At 32.1% G+C, this 27,847-nt stretch overlaps 1 protein-coding gene across 3 annotated transcripts in view; it reads left to right on the forward strand.

The window, feature by feature from the left end:
• LOC115882606 overlaps positions 1–27,847 on the forward strand; it is a 439,578-nt gene that overhangs the window by 33,028 nt on the left and 378,703 nt on the right. The gene's annotated exons all lie outside the window — the stretch shown is intronic.

The raw sequence follows: 27,847 nt of genomic DNA on the forward strand, positions 1-27,847 counted from the left end.
CCTTTCGGTTTGTAGCAAGAACTATGGCAGCTCCTGAAGCTGTTTTCAGCAAGCAAGATTTCTTAAAACACCTGATCATGAACCTTCTTTCTCAGTTAAAAATAATATTGAATTCATTAACAAAATTAAAGATATAACATTGCATGAAGGTGAAATTTCGGTCTCCTTTGATGTATCTTCGTTGTTCCCAAGTGTTCTAATTCCACATACTTTAGGCTACTTGAAGGAATTACTGAAGGCAAATGGTCTTGACAACAAAACTGTGATTGAATATATTGAGCTTACATCGTTATGTATGAAACAAAATTGTTTTCAATTTAATAACAACTTTTTTGAACAGCGGGAAGGTACAGCAATGGGTAATCCATTGTCTCCATTTTTGGCTAATTTATTCATGAGCAGGTTTGAAGTGGAGGCTAGGAATAAGTTTGAGTATTTTCCAAGAGTATAGTTTAGGTATGTGGATGATATTTTTGCTGTTTTTGATACACATTCAGATACCATAGATAATTTTATTTCTAAGTTAAATAATCGTTTTCCTTCCATTAAATTTACGCATGAAGTTGAGAACAACGACAGATTACCATTTCTAGATGTATTAGTTAGTAGAAATACTAATAATTGCCTGGAATTTGATATCTATAGGAAAAATACGACCACACGCAGATATATTCCTAATGAATCACATCATAGTGTTGAACATAAAATGGCTATGTAGCTGAGTGTAATGGATATTCTCCTTCACTAGTTGATAAATTAATTAGAAAACGTAGGTATAGGTTAATGATTTCTGAAAATTCGACTTTTCAAGTGGAGAAAGATACGTCTAAATATTTTTCGATACCGTTTGATAGAGAGTTATCCCGTGGTCTAAAAGGAATTTTTAAGAATGTCAATTATAAACTTGTGTATAGTGCTAATTGCTAATAATAAATTACAACAATTATTAGGTAATCCAAAGGATAAAACACCTCCACTGGAAAGGTCGGGTATTTATGAAATCTCTTGTAAAGATTGTAATCAGAAATATGTTGGGCAAACTAGAAGATCAATATTAACTAGATTTAAAAAACATTTAGCTCAGATAAGATATGGTAGACCGGATAAATCTTGCGTTGCCGAACATATTGTTGATAAAGACCATTGTATAGATCTTAATAATTTAAAATTAATTAAACAAGTCTCAAATTACAGGCAATTAGATGCATATGAAAGCATCAGAATTAATAAATGTAAAGATAGTATGAACAGAGACAACGGTCCAATTCCTTCAAGTTCTTTGTTCCTACTACTCTAGTGGCGGAAATCTAACTGTTACGCTCAGTGGGCTCTGACTCGGTTGGCTAGATTTTGCCACGCCCACTCGGTACCCACTGGGCGAGTATATAAACGCTCAACTTGTAGATTGTACTTTAGTTTATAATCATCTGCTGATGATGCTAACATGGTTAGCGAAACGCGCGTCCCGTGTAAAAGTAAAAGTGTTTTGGTGTATTGTGGTGATTTAGTGTTTTTATTTTGCTAAAATATAATACATAACTAACCACCCCGCCAAGTTTACTAAATAGGAAAGTTATAGATACATTTAAATCAGTTAAAATAAAAATTAAACACTTGAATCTATCAAAGATTCTTTCGGAAGTCCTGTCAAAGAATCAAATTCTAACAATTTTTTATATTATAGAATTTGTTGCTTGAAAACTCATATAAATTATTAAATAATAAACCCTTCAAATAGCTTTTTCATATTAAATATTTTGATAATAAGATTATTTTCATAACAGTTGACAAAAACCTATATAATCACAGTGTATGATGCCGTTACGAGTTTTTGGGTAAAGCTTTTAGAAACTTTGACAAAAACACTATTTACGAATTTTCTTGACAACAAACTAAATCCTTCAAGAGCTTCTAATTATTAAATAATAAGACATTATACGTTTGAAAAACCGTGACAAAACCCGTCACAGCTCCACGATATACGATCTCATTTCGTATGCCTTCCGCCATTTAAGCGTATTTCGGTTCAGCCCCGAACCAACCAAGATCGTTATTAAAATTTAAAATTTATACAAATTAAGTCGCGCACAAGTTTATTAAAATAAAGGAGCTTTCGCTGCGAGAGTCTCATTAAGTTTCCATGAAACACCACCGCCAGCGAAAAAATTGATTAATAATCTCGAAATACATTATGCGCAGACTTAAGGACTTAATTTAATGAAGTTTTAGCCCTGTTGACATTTATTCGGGCTCAGGAGATATATTTTAAGTTGATCGCGAGGGCTAATTTAAATAAAACATGGGAATTTTACAAAATTTTGCACTAAGTAGGTAGTATTTTTACTTGTAAAGTACTAGTATTTCAAGAACAGTCAGGTTTGTTTTTTCAGCAATTTCGGCTAGGTTGTGATATATCAGATGTGATTGCTATATCGACCCCAGAAATACGATTATGAGTTTTTTTCGCGAAAAATTTTTTTCGCTGCTTTGGAACCTTAATTTTTTTTTAGTTTTTAGTTAAAACGATAAATTTCGGTTAGGTTGTGATATATCGGATGTGATTGCTATATCGACCCCAGAAATACGATTATGAGTTTTTTTCGCGAAAATTTTTTTTTGCTACTTTGGAACCTTAATTTTTTTTTAGTTTTTAGTTAAAACGATAAATTTCTAAAGAGTAAATATGTTCCCTTTATCGAGTTCTACCAGCCCTGAAAATATTTATACCTACTTATTTAAGACTTTGGATTTTAGACTCTGGATTTAGTAAACTAGAGTTCTGTGTCAACTGGAAAAAACCCTATACATCTATGAATTTATTTTGACTTATTAGAACACAAATGATTGGTGAAAGAACAAAAAGAATTCTAAAAATATATGTTAAATAAAAAAAAATTAAGTTATGGAATTAAAGTATTTTAATTAACAGAACAAGCACTAAAAAACAGACTACGCTCGTGCACATGGTACCGTTATTAGAGACATAAACAAATCGGCTATTCGAAAATGAAGCGCTTGCCGATGACGAACGGCTAGAAAAAGAGATAAAAGCGTTTATGGCGGCAGCGTAGGTACACATAAAACGTCAGATTTGCGATCCGAAGAGGACGACGGACGCTTCGTTCTGACAAAATGCAATCTTTAAAAATAAATGGCTGCGGATGCGTTTCTCAGTCGAAGATTTCGCGGAAACGCCGACCACATGGAAGTAACGATGGCGTTTATTGCCGAATTTATATCCCGGCTGCCAGTGTGCTACTGAACGACTCGTAACAGTTCGAAAAGAGAAAAAGATAATAAATTTTCACCTCGTATAAAAATACCGCAATTATTTTACAATATTAGAAAATAGAATTATTTTACAATATTTCGTTTTTTTTTTCGAACATCTTCGAAAGTATACGGATATTTTGCATTTGCAATCATCAATTTGGCATTTTTCGTATATTTCTTGTAGTTTCCGAAATCTCGATGGTCACCGTTCAATTTGAAACACCTTCTATAAAACAATTACAAAAGTCTGGATCAGAGAACAGGATCACAGTCGTAGCAAGGCCTTCACCCAAGGACCTAAATCTAAAACAACAAAGGAAATGCTAATTCTTAGCAGTTATACTGTGCTGATTATAACATGTCTCTCGAAATGCCAGCCCTAGTATATGTATTTGTGTTGGTCCTGATAATATTTTTTGCAGGGTTAAAAAGCATTTTTTTTTATTTTTAAACAAAACATGTATTTTTATAATTTTATTGGAACAATTTCTTGCAACAATTTAAATTCCCAAAATTGATCATTCTTCTTGCACATTCTTTCAACATCCATTAATTCTTTCCCTAACTCATCCAAAGTAACTCATTATTATTAAAACCGCTTAATATTGTAAAAACCCGGCGAAAAGTCATCTTGTTATAAGAAATGTTCGTATTACCGTTGCTTTTTCAGAGTCAAGAGAGTCGTAATTTCAACTGGCCTTTATATAATCCCCCGTTTTAATAGACATTTTATAAAAATCCGATTTAGAATCCGTTCGGATCTTAATTTCTTTGGTCTCTTATTTCAGCGAAATTCAATTTCCTTGTTGCCCGGGCAAAAGCATCACCCATCTTTCTGAGAAGAATAATAATGTTGATGGTATTTTTCGTACCTTAAATTCTTTAGGCATAGCCGTAGAATAAGGGTAAAAATAATATTTTATACAATTTGTCGAATATACATATACATATAACCATATTAAATGTATGTTCACAACAACTTGTTCTTCTTTCCAAAAACGAGCAGTTTAACTTTTTGGGGAGTTTCTATTTGTAATCATTTTGTTTCCCCTCTTGTAAAAACGAACCGGGGACATACTGTAGTTGCGATTATAATTAAAAAGATAGTGTCTAAAAATTTGAAGCCTTGTCATTGGATAAACTAACATTTTGCCCAACGACAGGATGCATGCAGTTATAAATTGTATTTTCTGTCAATTTTTGCATATCATCTGTCGAAATCTTCGTTGATTATGTATTTTAGCTCCTGCTAATTGTATATGCAATTGACCTGTAATTTTAGTCAGCCGACTATTTAGTTGCAAAAGTGAAAACAAAACATACTTATGAAGTCGATCGGCCGACTATTTAATTGCATGTGGGCGCGGCTCCATAAGGATATATTATTGGTTACAAGTATGCAACTAAATAACCGGGCGATTAAAAATTGTCTGTCAGTGCATAGCCTAAGGCTACGCAATATAATCAAATATTGGGCCGATCGGCTCCATAAGAATTTGTTGTTTTCGCTTTTGCGACTAAATAGTCGGCCGACTAAAAATTCCATGTCAGTGCCTACCCTAATTATCCTAAAAAAACTGACAAGAGAAAGGCAGAAAAAGGCATGCTTCCTTTAGAAATAAGTAATATTTATTTTTATTCAAATAATTGTTTTGAGTAGTGTATTTGCACTTATTTAAGACTCGCCCTGTATAACTGTACTAAATTTATGAAAGTTACTAATCATTTTAATTTATTTATTAATCCTTTTTATAATTATTAAAATAATCATGCTTAATAATTTGATAAATTTGCTAAATAAATACTCAATTGAATAATTAATATTAGGTTTATTTGGTTATTTTAAATCAAAAATATCTTTTACTTCTAAAGTGGTATGATCCGTTATAATTTTGATTGCCAACGAACGCCCCTCTGGTATAAATAATTTTCCTAGAATCGTTTTATTTGATTTGAAATAATGCTGGTATGGTTTTACCGTTATATACCTGCAATTCAAAACTGATTGTGCTGCATTTTTTGTTCATAGAATAACGTATTGTTTGTTTTGTGTACTACGTTGTTATAGCTATGAAATATTTTGCTATCGATTACATTATGATAGTTTTTTATATTCATGCCAGTAATAAAATAATATAATGGTGTTTAATTATTATATTTTATATAGCAAATAAACTTTTAGTCGCGTGATTAAGCTTGACCGGCACAGCGTTGTCCATTTTTATATATTTTCTTTTAATCAAAGTATTTTAGGAAACAAAAATAAATTAATTATAAATATATAAACAGTTATTATTTACATCAACAAAACCCACCTCCTTAACAGCATTTAGGGCGTAACATAAAGTGACATAAAGGACATTAAGAAGACATACCTACTACCGCTTTCCCGTTCAAAATATTCTAATAAAGTTACGATGAGTTTTTACGGCTATTAAGCTATCTTATCTTGTACACTGTATCTTCGCACTAAAAGAGGGTTTAAAAAGAACAATGGTCCACTGCAAAGTCTGTTTAAATTAAAAAATTAAGCTTATAGTATCACAACATAAATCATTTAAACTAAAAACGCCTAATACAAAACTAAAATGTCAAAACGAATGACAATGTCAGGAAATAAATAAATACTAGTGTGGCAACTTAACATTTCTTACAGAGTTTTCCCTCTCCTTCTTACAAGATCAGCATAACAATTCACTCCTAGACATACATGTAAGTTCTTGCTAATAGGGTTTAGAAATTATATCATTATAAAAAAATGGAAAATGATTTTGAAAACTTACATACTATTAATAAATTTTGAAAATCAATATCAACACTGAACTTTTATTTTCATTCTCCGCTATCAAAAACCTTTTTATAAAGTCTCTATATACAGCGACTTATATTTTCGAAGCTTTTAAAATGGGAAAAGGCTCTTTCCGAACAAAATTCGTTGATTAAAATGTTTTCTTCTCCCATGCCGTCAACTTTTATTTATTTCTCTCGGAGAGAGAATAGAGGAAATAGTTGAGATGTTTCGTAATAATCGGGTCTAGGGGCTGCTTCCAACTTTTCAATAGCAAAGTGCTTATCTTTAAACTTTTATTTTACCAAGAAATTTCAAATATTACTAATATTCCTTTTTTTGTATTTATTTTTATAATACTTTACTGGTTGTTTTGTTATTGGCTATATTTTGTTCATAAAAAATCACAAATATATGTATATTTTTTCACTCAGTAATTTTATACAGTTACGGGCGCAACACATATAGGTGGCGCTAAAAAAACTTCCAGACACCAATTTTCATCCAAATATTGACGTTATTTCAGAAATTATATTCGGAAAAACTCGAAATAAACATGAAACTTCTACACCCTGTATCTCCGAAACTAAGCATTTTAGGACATAATTTATACGAACTTTTTTACTTATTTTTATATGCAGAATATTATGCTGCCCAAATTTCCGGAATACAATTGGACCATCCTGTATAAGATAGATATGATTCAATTTTATTTTAATTTTTGCTAATTATTGGGAAAGCTGGAAATCGTTCGATTTTCACAAAAATTGGTATACACCCTATTTTCAGAAAAACGAAAAATTATTTCAACATCGAATTTTTCTTAATTTCTCATATTTTTAAGGTTTTCTAGCACATATTTTGTTAGGTATTCAATAAACAATGATGTTTTTGCTATTTTCTGTTACTTTTTTAACCAATTCTATGCATAATAGAGGAAAATTTGCTAAAATAAATTTGTAAACAATCTGAAAATGTTGGGTTATGTGTTTCTGGCATTTAAAGCAACGTTGCCACTACTAAATCTAAATTCAGCGTGTTTTTTTCGCTCATTCTGGGATTACGAAAGGCGGTCGCCAGAAGAACGACTCCTTTCCATAACTGTTATTTTACCAACGAGATCTGACTATTTATAACCACGAAATTGCACGAAAGAGTTTTGATTGCATTGGTTACAACTTCCATGCGGAGTGTGTTAATCTTTTGTTGTAATATTATACCAAAAAAAGATTAACCCCCTCCGCAAAGAAGTTGAAACCAATGCAATCAAAACTCTTTCATGCAACTTCGTGGTTATAAATACTCTTTACATAACTCTTCTTTGCGGAGGGGGTTAATCTTTTTTTGGTATATTATAACAACAAAAAATTAACACCCTCCGCATAGAAGTTGAAACCAATGCAATCAAAACTCTTCCGTGTAACTTTGTGGACATCGGTAGGTATATTTAACTATTATTGTCAGATCTCATAATAGGTAATTTATTTAAAATCCCTAATCACCCGAAAAAATAGAAGATATTATGGCAACGTTGCAAATTTTCAAATTTCTAGATTAGGTCTAGAATATACATATTTGTCTCTCTCATTACATAGGAAAGAGAAAGAAGGATATATAAAATGTCAAACTTCTATCTGGTCTCAATTTTCTTTGTTATTTTGTTAAGAAGAGTGTTTTTCAGTAAAATTTTGGACATTTTTCTATCCTCAATTAAGTGTGGCCTTTAGATAAACTATAATATAATGAAAATATAGTGAAATTATTACTTTATAGGGCCGAAATAAAGAAAAATTAAATGTTGAAATAATTTTCCGTTTTTCTGAAAAACGGTTAGAGACCGCCAAGAAAAAGTTCAGATCCGTAATCTACGACCTCAAAATATACCAATTTTGGTGAAAATCGGACGATTTCCAGTTTTCCCAATAATTACCTTATTTTTAATATAAACAAACCTTTTACACGATAGGCTGACTAATAGGCACCAAATGACAAAACAAAATATCAAAACACTCTCTTCAACCGAAAATCTGTCGGCGTCAAACCCAAAGTCATTAGGGCTTTTATTTTTCGACTTTTGTACTTGGCAACAACTGTTCCTTTTTGTGTTTTGAGAAGTTCACACTTTCCTTTATTCTTAGTGGGAGGTCGGCGTCTATAGATAGTCATTGTTCTTTATTGTTTGTCAGTGAGTTAAAGTTTCAGTTTTCTTCAAATCGAGAGGGGTTTATTAGTATTATTTGTGTTTTTGACAGTATTATAACTATATTTCTTATTAAAAATTGAGTTTTTGATACATTGATTTGTTTTGATCTTTGGTACTTTTAGTACTGGGGTAGTGTTTCTCTATTTATATTATTTGTCTCAGGTTAAAGAGTTTAAATCATATTTTTAATGGCATTATACTATAACTGTATTCCTAATTAAAAATAGAGGTTTAAGAATTTTATGTGTCAATTCAATGAGTACACCTATTTTAGTATTTTAGCTTTATTGCTTAAACTAATCATCATAAACATAATTCTAAGAACTTGGTTAACGTTCACTCTAGAATATTATTTTTCGTCTGCAAGAAACAGTTATGTTTTAATTAAAAAAAAGATTTTGTTTTGTTCCTAAAGATAAATAAAATATATTGTATTTTTTATTTTCTAATAAAAAACTGTACAGGATGTCAAAAATAGTGTATCTAACTTCGGTGGATGATAAACTACAGATAAAAATAAAACAAAAAGTTTCTATGAACATATGCCCCAGATGATCAAATCCTTCCCGAAGAAATTACAGTCCTCCAAAGGTTAAATAAAAATAATATATTTTCTTTATGTTTAAGAACATTGGTAAACCGTTTCTACCCTACTGCTACCCTCTTATCTTAATTGTCAATGGAAATATACGGAAGTAATATGTGTGTATCCTCTACGGTTTCTACGCACTTCTGGACACCGATTTGTTATAGACTGAATGAGGCTCCGAATAATATATTGAGGAAAGACGTTCCACTCCCCTCGAAGATTTTCTCCCAAAGTCTGAAGATCTGGTGCTTGTGGACGACTTTGTAGTCTTCTCTTTAGTAGGTCCCAAAGGCGTTCAATAGGACTGAGATCAGGGCTATTAGCAAGCCAATCCATAATTGTGATATTATTGGACTCTTCAACCCAAGCAGCATTTGGACGTCGGGACAACGTTGTGTCAGGCGACCAAACGTCGAGGCGCAACGTCGGCACAACCTCGTGCCAACCCTAGTCTGCACTAGTTTGGAGAATAATTTTTGGGTCGAAACGACGTTGGATACCGACGTTGGCTAGAAGCCTAATTTAGTACAAACTGCAACGTTGTTTAAAATCCTAATTCACAGAAATACAAAACTAATATGGCGTCTAAGTCGCGTTTTATCCTAAATTGGGATAATTAAGTTAGAGACATATGTCAGATGGCAGTGGAGGAAAACAAAACAAAAGTATTTAAGTGTGGAGGATGTTTGAAGATCATAATTATTGAAACACTTTAACCGATTCTGTAACTCGTTACCCAAGGCAAAAAAGTTAAACGCAAACAACTTTATTGAGAAATGTATTGTTTCTACTTTGAAAAAAACTAATGGGCCTTAAAATTAAAGAAGTTCTAAAAATTTTCTTGAATTTTTTTTTAGTAAAATGCGAATAATTTATTCGCAGTCGAAAAAATTGTTTCTGCGTGTTTTTTAGGGTCAAATATTTCAAGTTAATGTATTCAAAAAGCAGGAATTGCTATTTTAGGAACGAAACATTTACTTATTTAACAACATGGCGGCTTTCACTTTGTTGTTTTGGAGATTAAGATGGAGTAGTTCGAGTAGTCGCATACTAGACTAATAAAGTCGCAGTTCGGCCTTAACAGGTAGTATACTAGTCGCAAGATTGCCTAATTTAGTCATCCTAGGGTCTAGCTTGTGCCGCCCTCTATAATCTAAATAAACGAGGGAGTGGATAAACTATCGGTAATATATGTCGATGTATATTTAAATTTAGTTTTATATGTACCTTTCTTATGTCCCATTTTAATTAAGTTTTTTTTTATAAAAACAAAAGCAGCACTGAACTGTCTGACTGAACAAAACAATGAAGTGAAAATTTAAGATTTAAGGTTATGGTTCAATACAGTTGCAAAAAGGTAGTGACTCGACGTCCTACCAACGTAAGAATAAGGAAATCTAAACAACGTTGGAATTAGTAAAATAGACGACGTTTGCATAACGTTGGAATAGGTCCTGAAACTGACGTCGGAAAACTCTATATTGTCCAACGTTGTAACTACGTTGCCCGAATCACCTAAAGATCACTTAAGCAAACAAGGTTACAAGACAACGTTTATTCGACGTCGCAGAAGCTTCTACTTCGCTGTAGTACTAGTCCAACGTCGGTACAACGTTATAAAAACTTTTAAATTTATTTTAATATCCAAGGTAGGGAGCTAACTATTTTTTGTAACTAATCCAACGTTGTGTTTAGTAAACATGTGGTCGCAAGTCGTGAAAATGCTACTTGGGAAGGTATTGAGTAACTATACTCTTGCAGTATGAGGCCTGGCATTATCCTTTTGTAAGATGAACCCTGGACAATGCTGAGCTGCAAATGGAATAACATTTGGTTCAAAAATCTCGTCTCTGTATCTTTTAGGATTAATTATGCCGTTTGCTTAAGGATTAATTATGCCTGGATTAACACATGCAAGTCCGTACGCCCATTTAAAGTTACACCTCACCATACCATGACGGAACGTCCACCAAATTGAATCGTTTCTCTGACTGTTGTGTCCAGATACCGTTCATTCGGTCTTCTGTAAACTCTCCGCCGGACATCATTATGATTTAGTCGAAAACGGGACTAGTTCGTAAGAAAGACGTGCCTCCACTGATCCACGACCTAGTGAAGATGTTCTTGAGCAAATTTCTTTGGTGTCCTACGATGATTAGCAGTTAAATGCGGCACAAAGACTGCCCGTCTTGACCGCATGCTAACTTCATGCAGCCTATTTCTTATAGTCTGAGTTGAAATTCGAGTTCCTCTGGCGATCGTAAGAAGATTTTGTAAGTTCCTTGCGGTAAATGTTCTTTTAGGAAGAGTGGCTTGAACCAGATACCGATCTTCCCGCCTGGTTTCCGCCTTATTCGTTCAGGGTATGGTCTGCGGACAACAAGATATTCTCTGTATTGATTCCATAGTCTGGAAAGGACCGATTATGTAACATGAAAAAGCTGCGACACATATTGTTGCGACCGACCCTCCTGCAATACAGTTGTGACTCTGATGCCTTCTTCAGTATTTAAACGCCTTCTAACAGACCGTTTGGTCTTCCCAAAACATTAAAATTTGTCATATTTAACACCAATTTCGAGAGCGTCTTTGCAAAAGAATTTTGTTTTTGTATAAATTTATGCATGAAAAATATCAAAATTGTTTTGATGATATGCTGCTATTAATATACGAAGATCGGTCTATAAATATAGTAAATACAGATACACATATCGTCGACTTTATGACGAAAAGACGTATCTCGATTTTTGCTACTTTTCAGGAGAGCAATTTAAAGAAAATCACTTACTTTATTTCGCCAATAAATGTTAAGTCTTTAATTTTTTTAATAGTGTTTTTGTATTAACTGAAGATAAATTGTGCGTAAATTCTAATAAATAATTTCTTTTTAGATGTTTAATAGAGATAGGCCTTTTTGTTATAATAATAATAAACTTATTTCCGAACGAATAGTATACATACGCCCATGTAAAATAAATTTAAAAATGATGGTAAAGTGTTCTCAATAAGGAAAAAAAATACAATATTCACATTATGGAATACATACAAGAAAATACAATACATACATACAGAAAAATCTGAAAATCACCAAAAAATCAGAAACAAATTAAAATACACTTATCTAGCTTATTTTAATAATATTATTTTTTATACAAAAATACATTTTTTTAACTAATATATTTTTAGTAATTATTCAGTTAATTGAGGGCATTAATACAAGGCATTTAAACTCACGGTCCATTTATTAAAAACCAAACTAAACAAAAACAAAACATGTTTCTTCATTCGTGCTTTTTTGATACAAATAACTGTGGACTAACAGTTTCTGTATTCCCTGTTCAATGATAACAAATTCGACTTCCATTCTACGTATTCATGCAGGATGATGATAGGCACAATAAATACAATTTTCCAAAAATTGACAGGGATGACAATGCCAATGGCCCGACAATGATAACGAGATAAAAATTATTGTATTTTTCGGGCAAGTTTTTGGTTCGCTAAAATGTTCTTAGGGAAATTATAATTTCGGGAATTTTTCCATTAGGGCAATTTTCGTTTCGTTGTTTTGCTTTCTATCAATTTTTCTTCGGCCATTTATTCTCGGACAATCTTTTGCATACCCGATACAGATATGTGCAGAGTCTAGCTCATTCTAACAATGTTTTTTGTCAAAAAACAGACTCAAAATCACACCGTAAAAGACAGCTGCTGCCATGATAGAAGTTTTATTTTGTCCCAAGCAACCATCAGAAAATAATTAGGTAGAATGGTGTGATTTTCTCTCGCATGCATTTTCATAACTTAAAACAAAAGGACCTATCTCAAAATATATCTTTCTTGTAGTATAACAATTGATATAACAAAGAGCCCTATCTCAACATACGTCTCTTCGTCATAACGAAGAATTGTACCGTATGATCGAGAAAAAACGGCGTCAAAGGCGGCTGGGGAATGACTATCGATGCTATTTTTGACGAGGTCGAACTCTGCTCAAAGTTAATTAACTTTATTTTGATTTTTTTAGTTAATTAAAATTCTTCTTCTTTTCACTTTAAAGATCTTCAAAAAAATTAAATTTTAATTAAAATTAATACTAAATGTAGAAAATCTAGAAGATAATAGTAAGTTTCCGGATACAGAAATCTATATCCAAAAAATATTTTTTTCTGGTAATTTGAACTATACCAGTTCTAATTAATAAAAAATCTATATTTGGTAAATCCAGTAAATCGTAATTAATACAGAATGCGTTTTTAAAAGTAAAGAAGAGAAAAATCAAAAAGGCTCTAATCTAACAATCGCCCGTCCCAGTCCTAGGCATTTCGATAACGTCTAGAGTTAACAAAAATTGGATTATTCTACTGTTAAAATGTATGGATTATCCTTTTGTAATTGTCTAAGACAGACTAGACCCTTCAGATTTACTAATACTGTAGCTGTAAACCAATATGTGTGTTCAATTACTAGTAATAACCCGTTAGTTCATGGAAGAAGTATCGTGTTTATCAACAAAGTTAATTGTAGGCCTTTAAATTTTGCTTAATATGGTCATATTTTGTAATATTCAACTCATAATTGTTGATACTTCTGGTGGATGACGTTCAATTTTATACATGTATAAAATATAAACACACTAAATTCAAGTACTAGAAACGGTAAGGTGAGATATTTTTAAGAATCTGTATTATTACTTATAAATTACTTTTTTACTTATAGAATATCTACCCCTGTGTATAACCTCTAAGAAACAAATTAAATGAACAAAACTATGTCAAAGAAATAGTCTATTGTATAGAGGATTTAAAGAAAACCAAATAGGTGATGCTGTAATCAAAGCTTTGTCGATATTGACTTACCGAAATGTATAGGCATACGTTATGTTTGTACAATTTGTTTTTGAATTTCCTCTAGGTTTCTGCATCTTCAGTCAGTGAAAGTAGAAATATCATCAGCAGTTTTTTCAGTCCATAAGATTCAACATTTAAAAATACAGGGATACTTAATCATTAATTAATCTAATTAATTTTTTTTGAGATATAGGCACTATAAGCAGCAAAATATTAGCCTTATAATCCCGGAAGATGTGGGCAATAAATTAAATCATAAAGAATTGTAAATTGTTTATACATATATAAATCACTTGTTTAAAAATAAAAAAAATTGGCATTTTAAATTTTATATTGTATTTATTTATTAAATGATAAAATTAAAATACTTATATACTACATGATCTAACACTGTAAGTCTTAGTTTCTTTGGTTTGGTTTACTGTTTGCCGAGTACTATGGGTATAGTTCATTAAATTAATAGATTCTATTCTTATGATTGACATATGCATATTAATTGTTTTCTTAAGTTATGTTACAATGAAACTCACTTTATAAACAGTATAATATAGGTCTGTATTTTCTTTCGAATGGTATTACAAAATATTTTTTACTGTGGACCCTACTAATCAATATACTATGCCTGGTTCAAGAGTCTAAATCTGTACTTATTACATTTAATTTAATAACAAACCTAAATTATTTGTCTAAGTTCTGCGACTTACTAAAAAAAACAATTATGATTTTCGAAAGTGATTAATACAGCTTTTTCCAAAGTTATACATTACTTCTTGATGTATGTATTATATTAATTCATTTATTTACTTCAATTGTTCCAAAGTGTATATTATTTGCTACAATCTACCAGTAGTTACGTTAAAAGTTATGTATGTAAATAAATGACTTACCAGCCTAAAATTATTTAGATTAAATAACGTAATATATAAGTAAATAAAATTGACAATACACCAATAACATATTTTAGCAATAACCATTGATTCCTGCATGGAACTTTGTGATTACAGCATCACCAATTTTGTTCATTAAATCCTCTATGCAACAGATTATTTCTTGGACACAGTTTTGTTCATTTAATTAATATGCTTCTTGGAAAACAGAAACTTGGGCATACACAGGAACAGATACTCTATAAGTAAAGAAGTAATAATACAGAGATTTCGTAAAAATTACTATCTCACCTTATTGTTTCTAGTACTTCAATTTGGTTTGTTTATAATTTATATATGTATAAATTGAACATCATCCACCAGAATTATCAACAATTATGAGTTGAATATTGTAAAATATGACCATATTAAGCAAAATTTAAAAGCCTACAATTAATTTTGTCGATAAACACCATACTTTTTTCATCAACTAACGGATTATTTACTGGTATTAAACACACATTTTTATTTACAGCTACAATCAATGCAATATTAGTAAATCTGAACGGTCAAGTGTGTATGAAACAATAATAAAAGGCTAATCCGTACATTTTAACACCACAATAATCAAAAATTTTGTCGAAATGTTTCGGTTGGAGGGGTCGGAGGGTTGTCGGACGACGAGATTTAGTTAGGTTAGAGTCTTACTGGCCTTACTCTTCTTTATTTTGAAAAAGGCGTTTACTGCATTAAGGATTATTTAATATCGATTTTTTATTGAGTAGAACTGGTGCAGATCGAAACATTTGAAAAAACAATTTTTTGGAATTAGATATGTGTATCTGGAAACTTTCTATTCTTTTCTGGTTTTTCTATATGAGGTATTAATTTTTGACAAATTTTATGTCAATTCTCAGTAACTGACGTCTAGAGTTCTATCTCGTCAAAAATAGCATCGATAGTCATTCCTAAGCCGCTTTGACGCCGTTTTTTTCTCGATCATACGGTAGTATTTGAGATGGGGGAAATTTTTAAACGAATATAAAATGAAAAAGGTACAATATTGAGATGCGCAAATTCGCTATGTTAAAATATGACCCATTGGGCATGTCATGACGTTGATATCTCAAAATCGCCAAAAATCGAGATACGCCTTTTCGTCATAAAGCCGACGATATATGTAATCCCTCATTCGGTTTTGATTAATTTATAAGTAAGACTGACAGGTAAAACGTTAAGTGTAGATGGACCTTTAGGCTCTTATTTTTCCCTTTCCGCTCTTTTCTAGACCACACTAAGTCACACTTTATTATATAAAACAGGATCGGCCCCAAATATAATAAACTCCACCATTTAATAGGGCCATAGCCGACGCGGCACAATGGTCAATAACGGAAGAACAGAAGAAAAAAGAAGAAATATTTTCTTCTTAGAGCGAGCCTCTTTCTCGCTGTGCCTAATAAAATGAGAGAGTCGGATTTTCGTTTATGAATAGCTTGTTTATTACCTGGAGTTGTATGTCAGAAAGGGTACTCGAGAAATTGTGGGGAAGGTATTTATAAACTTAATTTATGTTGGTCACAAGTTTATACTACTTTATGAGTATGTTAATATAAAGAAAAATCTGATTATCATAATAAAAATCGTCTTCAGATTGAGTAGGTTGATCAACCGCATCTTCAAATAACAGCGCTTTCAGATGGAGCGGACCGTACGCGCGGATGTTTTTTCAATATAGCTCATCCGGACGGAGCGTACGTGACCCATGTGAAATCGTTCATATAAGCTCATGGTACTTGCTCGAAGTCGCGGACGCTCCGCTCCATCTGAAAACGCTGTAATAGAGGCATCTGGAAAAAGCAATGAAATGAAAAAAAAAACGTTGCTGGTAATAGGGAATGCAATCCCGCAAATGCTGGATCCCGCAAATGCGGGATCCCCCTAAGATTCCACGGAATCAAAGTTGCGGGATTTACCGTGCGGGATCAACACATTACCAGATATTACTACTGGGTAACCGAATCGATCTCGATTAAGATCAAACCGCTTCGTTCCGGGCCGATGCGTCGACGCTCGGAACCCGGTGGATTCCCCTTACGGCTTGGCCATTAAAAATAAGTGAAACAAACAGGCTAGTTGTTAGACTTCTTTCTGGCGTATGTGCGTAAGTGAAGAAAAGCGTTTAACTAGTACTTGTGGACAATTTCGTCAAATAAATTGCCGGACATAATTATTGGGACCAGCAAAATTTTAGGGTAAATGTAAAGTTGAATATCTCTTGAACTAAAAAAGATTTTGGGATGCGGTTTGGACCAGGTTTTAGATGAATCTATTGTGATTAAGATGCTGATGTGGCTTTCGAAAATATATTTAGCCAATTCTCGTATACAGGGTGTTTTATAAGAGTGTGAAAATTTGATCAAGAATCTTTTTTTACTGCAAATTTACAATTTTTAAAAAATCGAAATTTTTACCAAGTACGACGAATCTGTATTGAAATTAGAAAAAACAATTTGATTGGTTTTTTATTTTTTTTTTGTTTTAAGGAAAATACGACGTTTTTTCGAAAAATATGCATTTTTAGTCATACGTATGGCCCTAAATGGTACAAAAAGCTTTGTACATTCTGCATATGTCAAACAATTATTGATATAGAGTGTATCTAAAACCAGATAACTAACACAAGTTAAAAAAAAAACTTAAATCAGAATAATATTTTTATTTATAAAATAAGTAGATAAATTATAATAAAATTTAAGTTTACTTAATATTAAATATATTTTTTGAACACCCTGTATACTTCGGTGTCCAAATTTCTTTACAGCTAGTTTAAGATACACGTTATATCAATATATTGTGGGCCTATGCAAACTGTACAATGCCTTTTGTACCATTTAGGACCCAATGTATGACTATTGTTTACAATCCCGCAATTTTGCGGATCCGCGGGATTGATTGCTTTAATCCCGCGGGGTTGCGGGATTGACATTTTGGTGCGGGATTGTATTCCCTAGCTGGTAATATGTAAAGAAATTTAAAATAAATTAATCTCCTGATGTTTATTACTTGGAGTTGTATGTCAGAAAGGGTACTCGAGAAATTGTGGGGAAGGTATTTATAAACTTAATTTATGTTGGTCACAAGTTTATACTACTTTATGAGTATGTTAATATAAAGAAAAATCTGATTATCATAATAAAAATCGTGTTCAGATTGAGTAGGTTGATCAATCGCAACTTCAAATAACAGCGCTTTCAGATGGAGCGGACCGTACGCGCGGAGCGTCCGCGGGGATGTTTTTTCATTATAGCTCATCCGGACGGAGCGTGCGTGACCCATGTGAAATCGTTCATATAAGCTCATGGTACTCGCTCGAAATCTCGGACGGTCCGTCGCGGACGCTCCGCTCCATCTGAAAACGCTGTAATAGAGGCGTCTGGAAAAAGCAATGAAACGAAAAAAAAACGTTGCTGGTAATAGGGAATGCAATCCCGCAAATGCGGGATCCCCCTAAGATTCCGCGGGATCAAAGTTGCGGGATTTACCGTGCGGGATCCGCGGGATCAACACATTACCAGACATTACTACTGGGTTACCGAATCGATCTCGATTAAGATCAAACCGCTTCGTTCCGGGCCGATGCGTCGACGCTCGGAACCCGGTGGATTCCCATTACGGCTTGGCCATTAAAAATAAGTGAAGCAAACAGGCTAGTTGTTAGACTTCTTTCTAGCGTATGTGCGTAAGTGAAGAAAAGCGTTTAACTAGTACTTGTGGACAATTTCGTCAAATAAATTGCCGGACATAAATATTGGGACCATCAAAATTTTAGGGTAAATTTAAAGTTGAATATCTCTTGAACTAAAAAAGATTTTGGGATGCGGTTTGGACCAGGTTTTAGATGAATCTATTGTAATTAAGATGCTGATGTGGCTTTCGAAAATATATTTAGCGAATTCTCGTATACAGGGTGTTTTATAAGAGTGTGAAAATTTGATCAAGAATCTTTTTTACCGCAAATTTACAATTTTTAAAAAATCGAAATTTTTAACAAGTGCGACGAATCTGTATTGAAATTAGAAAAAACAATTTCATTGGTTTTTTATTTTTTTTTGTTTCAAGGAAAATACGACGTTTTTTCGAAAAATATGCATTTTTAGTTATACGTATGGCCCTAAATGGTACAAAAAGCTTTGTACATTCTGCATATGCCAAACAATTATTGATATAGAGTTACTTACTAAATAATAATAATAATAATAATAAACTTTATTTCTAAATTACAATATAAAATTGTGATAGAATAGTCAAAACAAATACAATAATAAACCTTTTACCTATGCATCTATGTGAAAACGAAAAAATACTAATACAAACAATATCTTTCTTTTTTCTTCGTTTGATTTTAACAATTTATTATACATTTTCCATAAAAAATTCATTTATGTTGTAATATACTTTTTCTAATAAAAAATTTGTCAACTTATTTCTAAAAATATTTATATTCTTACTTATTTTAAATTCAGTTGGTAAGCAATTAAACATTCTTAATCCTAAACACTGCGGTGAATTTAACATTACATTAGTACGACATGGTATTTGATAAAATTTATGATTAGTTCTTGTATTAAAATTATGGACTTCAGAAGTTAGTTTATATTTATGCTGGTGTTTATAAATAAATATACACAGCTCTTGAATAAAGATACTCGTCAAAGTTAGTAACTTATATTCTCTAAATAAATCTCGACAAGTTTGCCTTGGAGAAACACGAGCAATACACCTAAGTATTTTTTTTGGACAGTGAAAACCTCCTTAATCCTAGTGGATGTTCCCCACAGTATTATGCCATAGCGTAATCTTGATTCGACGTATGCGTAATATATATTTGTTAATTGTTGTTTAGATATAATATCTCTGAGATTTCTAAAAAGGTATAATGTAGAATTTAATTTTGGTAATAAGCTTTCACAATGAAGATTCCATGTAAGACATTCGTCTAGAATTAAACTAAGAAATTTTACACTACTACTATCCTGCTGTAAGACAGCGTTATTAAGTGATATTAAAATTTTTTCACAGTTTTTTTGACGATTATGAAATCTCAGGTATGTTGTTTTTTCAGTGTTAAAAAATAATGAGTTATCACTAAACCACGAACGCAAACTTTGCAAAATATCCATACATTTTTTTTCCAAAACGCTATCCTCAGAATCGGATAGTATAACTGATGTATCATCCGCATAAACAGTTATATGTGCCAATGGCGAAAATAAATCCATTTCGGCAACATAAATCAAAAACATCACAGGCCCTAAGACTGAACCTTGTGGGACACCCATATTTACATATTCAGTACTAGAGTTGTACTGCTTAGAATTACCATTTTGAAAGTGCGATAACTGGACGTACTGACGTCTTTTTATCAGACAAGTCTTGAGCCAATTTAACGCACAGCCACGCACTCCAGAGTTCTCAAGCCTATGTATCATTTTTTTATGATCGATACAGTCAAATGCCCTACTTAGATCGCAAAATATTCCAATAGGACATTCGCCTGCTTCCACAAATTTCACAATTTTCTAGTAAAAACATGTTAATGCTGTTATGGTAGATTTATTTCTAACAAATCTATGCTGACTTTCAGGAATTACGTTAAACTTGGTCAAAAATGGCTGTAGCCTATCTATAAAACTGTATTCAAAAATCTTGGATATACTAGAGGAAATCGTCACAGGTCTATAGTTATCAACAGATAATGGGTCACCTTTTTTAAAAACTGGTAATACTTTACCAGTCTTTAGTACTTCAGGAAATATTCCAGAGTTGAAAGACATATTTATGAGAAAAGGCAATGGTACTGAGATTATTGCTGATACCTTACGTAAAATAAAAGGTGGTATTTCATCAGGCCCTGCCGATTTTTTATTTTTTAGTTTTGTGTTTATTAAGTTAAATAATTCGGCTTCAGAAAAAGAGAATAAATATAAGCTATTATTAATTATTTTATTATTGGAATGATTATATGATTGTACTTTTGATATTTTATTTCTTATTCGATACGGAGCTTCTTTAAAATTTGTATTGAAATAATTTAAATAAATCTAAATGTAAATGTAAATGTTACTTTTTTTGTCTATTTTAATGAAACTCTTTTTTCCTTAAATATATATGAGAATAATCAAAATATACTTTAAGAGTTAATGAAATATATACAATTCACAGAAACTGAAAACAAGTCAAACACAAGTGACGATTGAAACAGGCTCATATACGGCAGAAAAGTTGGAATTGCGAACTTTCTAAATATTTAAACTTAAAATTTCTTCACCAAGTCGTGCGGGTGTGTATGAAACTGTTTGTTTTTGAAAGTTTTAATGAAAATTCCGGTGAAAACTACGGCTCGGCAATATGTCCTGTCATACTGAAACACTGCTTATATTCTAAAACATACTCCGAGAACACACCGCGACCAGACAAGTTTGTATAGTTTAAGCCTGCGGTTGCATTGACGGCTTGAGGTGCAGAAATAAAAAAAAACTAGGTTAAAACTAGCTCAGAATATATTTTGTCATGTTATAGAGTTGGTGCATTCTCCGCCAGTGCTGCCGCCATCGAAGAATATCGTAAGCTACTATTACTTACAAATACACAGGTTTAAATATCGAGAATACGAAAAATTTATTAATTAATTGTTGTAAAAGTGTTAGGAAATACTTTGTGAAAAAGTAACTATAACTTGTATTATAATTTATTATTCCAGTTAAAAAAAACTTTTTAGATGAGTTCAACTACGGTAGCGAGCATAGTTTTAATCACAAGTTTTGCTAGAGGGGCATAATTCGGCTATTACGATTTTTTTTAAAGGTACATAATTATAATTTAGAAGACGTTCATAAAAGATTTAATCACTAGTTGATTAAAAAAGTATACCATTAATATTGCAAATTATGTTTTATCCTCTCATAGTACATGTCTATTTAATTTTTTGATTATGTAACAAACTGCTTGAATCCATTTTTGCTATTGCTCAAATCGGTGTGAGAAACTATGAAGCTATAAAATGTTGTTTCGGGAGAGTTGAATATCCGGGAAAGTTGAGTTATTGAATGTTATTGCACCTAACAATGCCTTAATTACGCTCTCCTTTACGCGTTACCATTTTTTCGGCAATTTTATTGACATTTGAAATTGTCACAACACAACACGACGCCTAGTTCGAATTCTTTTTCACTTATTTTTTAGTATCTGAAACAGCGTTACATCACACAAACCTCGTCCCTGAGTATTTTATAATCTCAATAACTGCACTAGCAAAAAACTAAAATATTTAAATATTATGACAAAACCACGATTTCAATATTATTTTAATGCGATCAACATGACGGCGCCGGCGCACAGTGCTTCGAACATATGGCTTTAGAGGACAAAAATGCAAAACTTCTCTTTTATTGTAGGCAATTTATTCAAACTAGGTTTATTTGACACAAATGACGAGTACTCTCATTGTACTAAATGATGATATTCTTAGTCCCACGTTTATGAAAAAAAACGTCTTATAAATAATAAAACTGTTGGAGTTGTGTTCCATCTAAGGAAATAATAATTTATAGTATGAAAACGGTGTAAGTATTAAATAAATCCCTGTGATAAAAAAGAACTGAAATATCATTAGAACATGATTCCTACAATATAAGCCTAATATAAGATAAAAATGTTTTTCTTTAATGAGAAAGAAAAACTAATGTTATATTTAATTAAAAAAAAACTTAAGATACTATAAATTTACTTTAGGACAACAAAATGCAGAGATCGTAACAACTCTGATTCAGAAGAATCACTGCTGACAGAATCTTCCAAATTTATAGTATCCAAATCACAGGTAGATGAAGTATCCTCACATATAGGATATTTCTGTACATCATTTTCTAATATGTTACTTTTTCGCGTTGTTACTGTTCTTTTTGTTGGTATGAGGGGTTCCGATGTTAATAGTTACTTCTTTAATAGACCACATCCATATATTATTTTTTCCTTTTCTTGGGTATGAGGTTTTATAATAAATTGAAAAATGGAAACTTTTTTATGCGACGTTTCGCTCCAACATAGTGGGCTTTTTCAGGCACAAGCGGTGTCTCATTTGACTGGAAGCTTCATCAATATCTAATAAAGAACGCATTTTTTGAAATACAAATAATTTTGAGTTCTTGTCCTTATGATCAAGCCAAGTATTAACCAGATCGGCATCGCTTATCAATTTTACTCCATCTGAAAAGTATTATAAAATACAGTTCGTCGCAAGCAGACGCAGGTGAACTATACAAAAATTAAAAGTGTATGAATATGACAACAAAAATATTCAATAAATACGATATGTTTTGATATGTTTTTTTTAAATACCTTTTTGAAGTTTGAAAACGTAAAATTTTTATACCCATTTAAGAATCATCTTAAAAAATACATAAAAACTAAACAATCACGAACTTGTTTAGAAATAAATTTAAAGTACATACCTTGTTTAACAATATCCATAGTGGCTTTCAATTAAGTACGTACCGTTTAACTCCATAATATACAGAACTACTATGAATGTTATTCTTTTCACTGATAAGACAATGATCGCAAAATTTGTTTTTGGTGAAAATATTTGCTAACAAAAAACACTGTTTACGAAAAATAATATACAGGATGGTTGAACATTGTATAAGTATAAAATTACATATTCAGGTATTAGTAAATTTTAACTTTTTTTCGATTTCTGTCCATTCTGTCCAGTGCGGCGCGGCGTGAAATAGCTAGAGATAATTTCTGATTTTTGCCGTTGAAGCGCTGCGGTCGGAATTTGTTGAAATCAAAGCCTATAAAGCCTAGTTTAAGAATTCACTAGTTACAATTGAACAAATTCAATTGAATTGATTATTATTTACGGTGCCGAGATTTTACACTACGGCTAAAACTTCTAATCAGATCATTTAACATCATACATAATATATTACACCGTCCCTTTTATTTGATATTTACGGCGGCATTAAACTACGCCGAGACGTAGTAAATTGATTGACAATAAAAGTTTTTATTTTCCACACACAACACACATAAAGTTTTCTGAAGCTGCACCTTTCCTCTTCCCAGATAAAGAAAATAAAATCGATGGATATCTCGTTTGTTTCCTCCTAGGGATGGTATTTAAAAAATATATCGATATTTTATTTTGGCCCATATTGAACAGGTTTATTATTTTTGATTTAGCTTGGAACATTCATTAAAAAACAAATTACCTACAGGGTTTTTAGTCAGATTTTAATATGCATTACTTAAACTAGAGAAAACGCCAGTAATCGCGATAATTTAAAAGCTCAACTTTTTAACACATAACAGGCCATAACTGAAGAACCACTTTAGATATTGAAACTTTTTTTATTTTCAAGATCGGATATTTTACAATTTGTTTACATAAGAAAAAATCGATAAGGTTGTTTTTTTCCATTCAAAAATTGTAAACAATCCATCCATTTACTTTTAGAGCATAGCAATTTTCAGCAATCGTGTAATTTTTTTATTGATAAAGATTTTCACAAACTATCTACAAAGAAAAAACAGCAGAAATATTAACAAAGTTTGAAAAAACTACAATCTATTATTTCTAATAGACTTCGAGATATCGATTTTTGAATTCAGAGTTCTAATAGCGCGACCACTATCGAACACCCACTCAATTCCACTTATTTTTACCAAAAATGCAAGTGTTTCTAGCTTGCACTTAAAAAAATTCCAGCTATAGGGGAAATTACAACGACTCGTTAATAAATAAACAAATTAAGTATCACGAGACGTAATTAAATCATGAAGCTGAACGCATGACTTACACGTTTCCCTAGAACTTTAAGTACTGACAGAGGTATTGATTGGGTCGACCGGTCAACTGCGACAAATCTGCTATATCCCCTTCCACGTCTCTTAGCGATGTGCACATTTTCTCGGTTTATTTCATACGTTTGGCAACGTGTTTACTGTCCTCTCTTTGTTCAGTACATTATAAACGCATTGTACTCTTCTTACATACGGAAATCTCGACCCAAGACTAACCTTTGCCAGCCCTTACTATTTTTAAATGTGACTTTTTATACATAAGAAATATATTCGATAACACAGTCTTTGTGGACTACAAAAATATACCACACTTGCTTACATACACTGTTTTTAATGGTATTATTTAATTTTGATAGTGGACGAAACTCAATTATATTTAAATCTAGAATGCCACTCCATCTAATGAAAAAACATTCGATCAATGTTCTACCAGTCATGACCTATGCATGCGAAACCTGGACACTTAAAACGGACATCATAAGGAAATTGCAGGTCGCCCAACGTTCAGTGGAAAGAAATATGCTGGGAATTACCAAGAGAGACCGTAAAAGAATAGAGTGGATACGACAAAAGACCCAGGTAACAGATGTCATCCACAGAGTCAAATCCCTCAAATGGCAATGGGCAGGACACCTGGCAAGAAGAACGGACAACAGATGGACCACAAGAATTACAGCATGGTATCCACGAGGAATTAAGAGACCTAGAAGAAGACCGAACCTGGGATGGGACCATGATATTAAGAAATTAGCAGGGATAACTTGGACCCGCATAGTTAACAATAGACAACAATGGGCCCAACTACAAAGAGAGTATGTGAGGGAGGCTACACCATAGTTGGAAATAGTTGAATAAGCTGAAAATGATGATGATGATGAATTTTGATAAAGAAGTCTACTCATCGACTTAAAACTAAGTCAATAATTGACATTAAATTAAACTTGAACCTTGCCAAAATTATCGATGTACTTTTAAAAAATAAATCGATATTTTAGTACATCCCTATTTTCTATCGCGTTTTTTTTCTCCGCTGATCCAATATATACATCATACATCTGGAAGAATAAAGCCCTTGGAATACGAAAACTCACTAGTAATGGAAGCGCTCAGTCAATTTTTCTTCAAATTGGACTCTTGACATGTCGTTAAAATATATCACCATCTAAATTTATTCCCAGAGATATATTCACTATCAGAAGTGTAAGAATAAATGTAAGATCAATTGCATGTAATATAGTGTGTCGAAATATTCCGTGAGCATAGAACTACCACCGTACTATTGGAATCAAAATAAATTATTTATTATTATTTAGAAGTCAGGTTTACAGATTTTTTCAAATTTGCCTAACGAACAAAAAAATGCTTAACGTTTCGGAAAGTTTATCTCTTTCCGTCGTCGGAAACAAAAAAAAATACAAAGAATAAAGAAAAAAACTGTTTAAAATATTTAAATTCAACTATTCGAGAACACTTTATTTTATTTTAAACAGATACGTCTAACAAAATAAAACACTAAATCACCACAATACACCAAAATACTTTTACACTGGACGCGCGTTTCGCTAACCATGTTAGCATCATCAGCAGATGATTATAAACTAAAGTACAATCTACAAGTTGAGCGTTTATATACTCGCTCAGTGGGCACCGAGTGGGCGTGGCAAAATCTAGCCAACCGAGTCAAAGCCCACTGAGCGTAACAGTAAGATTTCCGCCACTAGAGTAGTAGGAACAAAGAACTTGAAGTAATTGGACCGTTGTCTCTGTTCATACTATCTTTACATTTATTAATTCTGATGCTTTCATATGCATCTAATTGACTGTAATTTGAGACTTGTTTAATTAATTTTAAATTATTAAGATCTATACAATGTTCTTTATCAACAATATGTTCGGCAACGCAAGATTTATCCGGTCTACCATATCTTATCTGAACTAAATGTTCTTTAAATCTAGTTAATATTGATCTTCTAGTTTGCCCAACATATTTCTGATTACAATCTTTACAAGAAATTTCATAAATACCCGACCTTTCCAGTGGAGGTGTTTTATCCTTTGGATTACCTAATAATTGTTGTAATTTATTATTAGCACTATACACAAGTTTATAATTGACATTCTTAAAAATTCCTTTTAGACCACGGGATAACTCTCTATCAAACGGTATCGAAAAATATTTAGACGTATCTTTCTCCACTTGAAAAGTCGAATTTTCAGAAATCATTAACCTATACCTACGTTTTCTAATTAATTTATCAACTAGTGAAGGAGAATATCAATTACACTCAGCTACATGCCTAATATAATCTCTTTCTATTTCATATCTTTCGTTGGAAAGTGGGAAACTAAGTAATCTATGAACTAAGAAATTTAGACTAGCCATTTTACGCTCAACTTGTAGATTGTACTTTAGTTTATAATCATCTGCTGATGATGCTAACATGGTTAGCGAAACGCGCGTCCAGTGTAAAAGTAAAAGTGTTTTGGTGTATTGTGGTGATTTAGTGTTTTATTTTGCTATGTAACACCAAAGGTTCCAACCCTCAACTGTAATCAGATACGTCTACAAAAACCGCTGACGTTCTGTTAAAATGACATTATATCAAGTTAAACTTCAACAATTACTACCTGATAAGAATTACTTAATAAGGGAAAACCAAAAAGGCCCAAACTTTCTGTATGATTATTTTTAATTTTTACGTATGTTATTTATGTAATGTTCTTTATAATCAAAGAAGCGATTGCCATACATTGCTAACATCTACAAATGCATGAGCAATACATTTATTTTTATTAGTTTGTATTAAAAAAGCCTCTATTATTTTTCTTTTAGAGGCTATCGATTATTTCATTATAATTTTGGCGTTATTAAAATTTATTCTGTGCCCTGTGTCCCATGAATGCTGACAAATCTTAGATTTGTGAAAATCTCCCATTCTTAAATAATCTTTACGTTCTTTAATTCGAACATTTTAGGGTCTAGATATTTCACCAATGTAAAAAATAAAAAAAATACCCATATACAATTTTTTGGAGAGATGAATCCGCCACATAGGTATAGACAGCTTTTCGACTGACTTTGTTACACTATCACAAATAAGAAATGAAGTTAGAAATCATCCAAAAACTGGATAAATTCGTTCCTGGGTCCAAAATGGATGTAGCCTCCCCTACCACCGACACATTTTTTTCATTAGGATTCGGAATGAGACGAGAGGCCCAAAGTAATATTTCTTCGATTGTCGAAAGCAAACCCCCAGCGGCGAAAACTAATAAATCACATCTATGCAGCAATTAAGAGAATTCCACGTATTACAGTAGCGTAATTTGGGTTTTGCGTGACCTCGAAGATACGTCTAGTTTGATGTTTCTTCCCTTTTTTACCTACCCCTCTTAATAGGGTGTTTT

This window comes from Sitophilus oryzae, unplaced genomic scaffold (assembly GCF_002938485.1).
Source record: "Sitophilus oryzae breed Bouriz unplaced genomic scaffold, Soryzae_2.0 scaffold_178_pilon_pilon, whole genome shotgun sequence".
Taxonomy (NCBI): Eukaryota; Metazoa; Arthropoda; class Insecta; order Coleoptera; family Curculionidae; genus Sitophilus; species Sitophilus oryzae.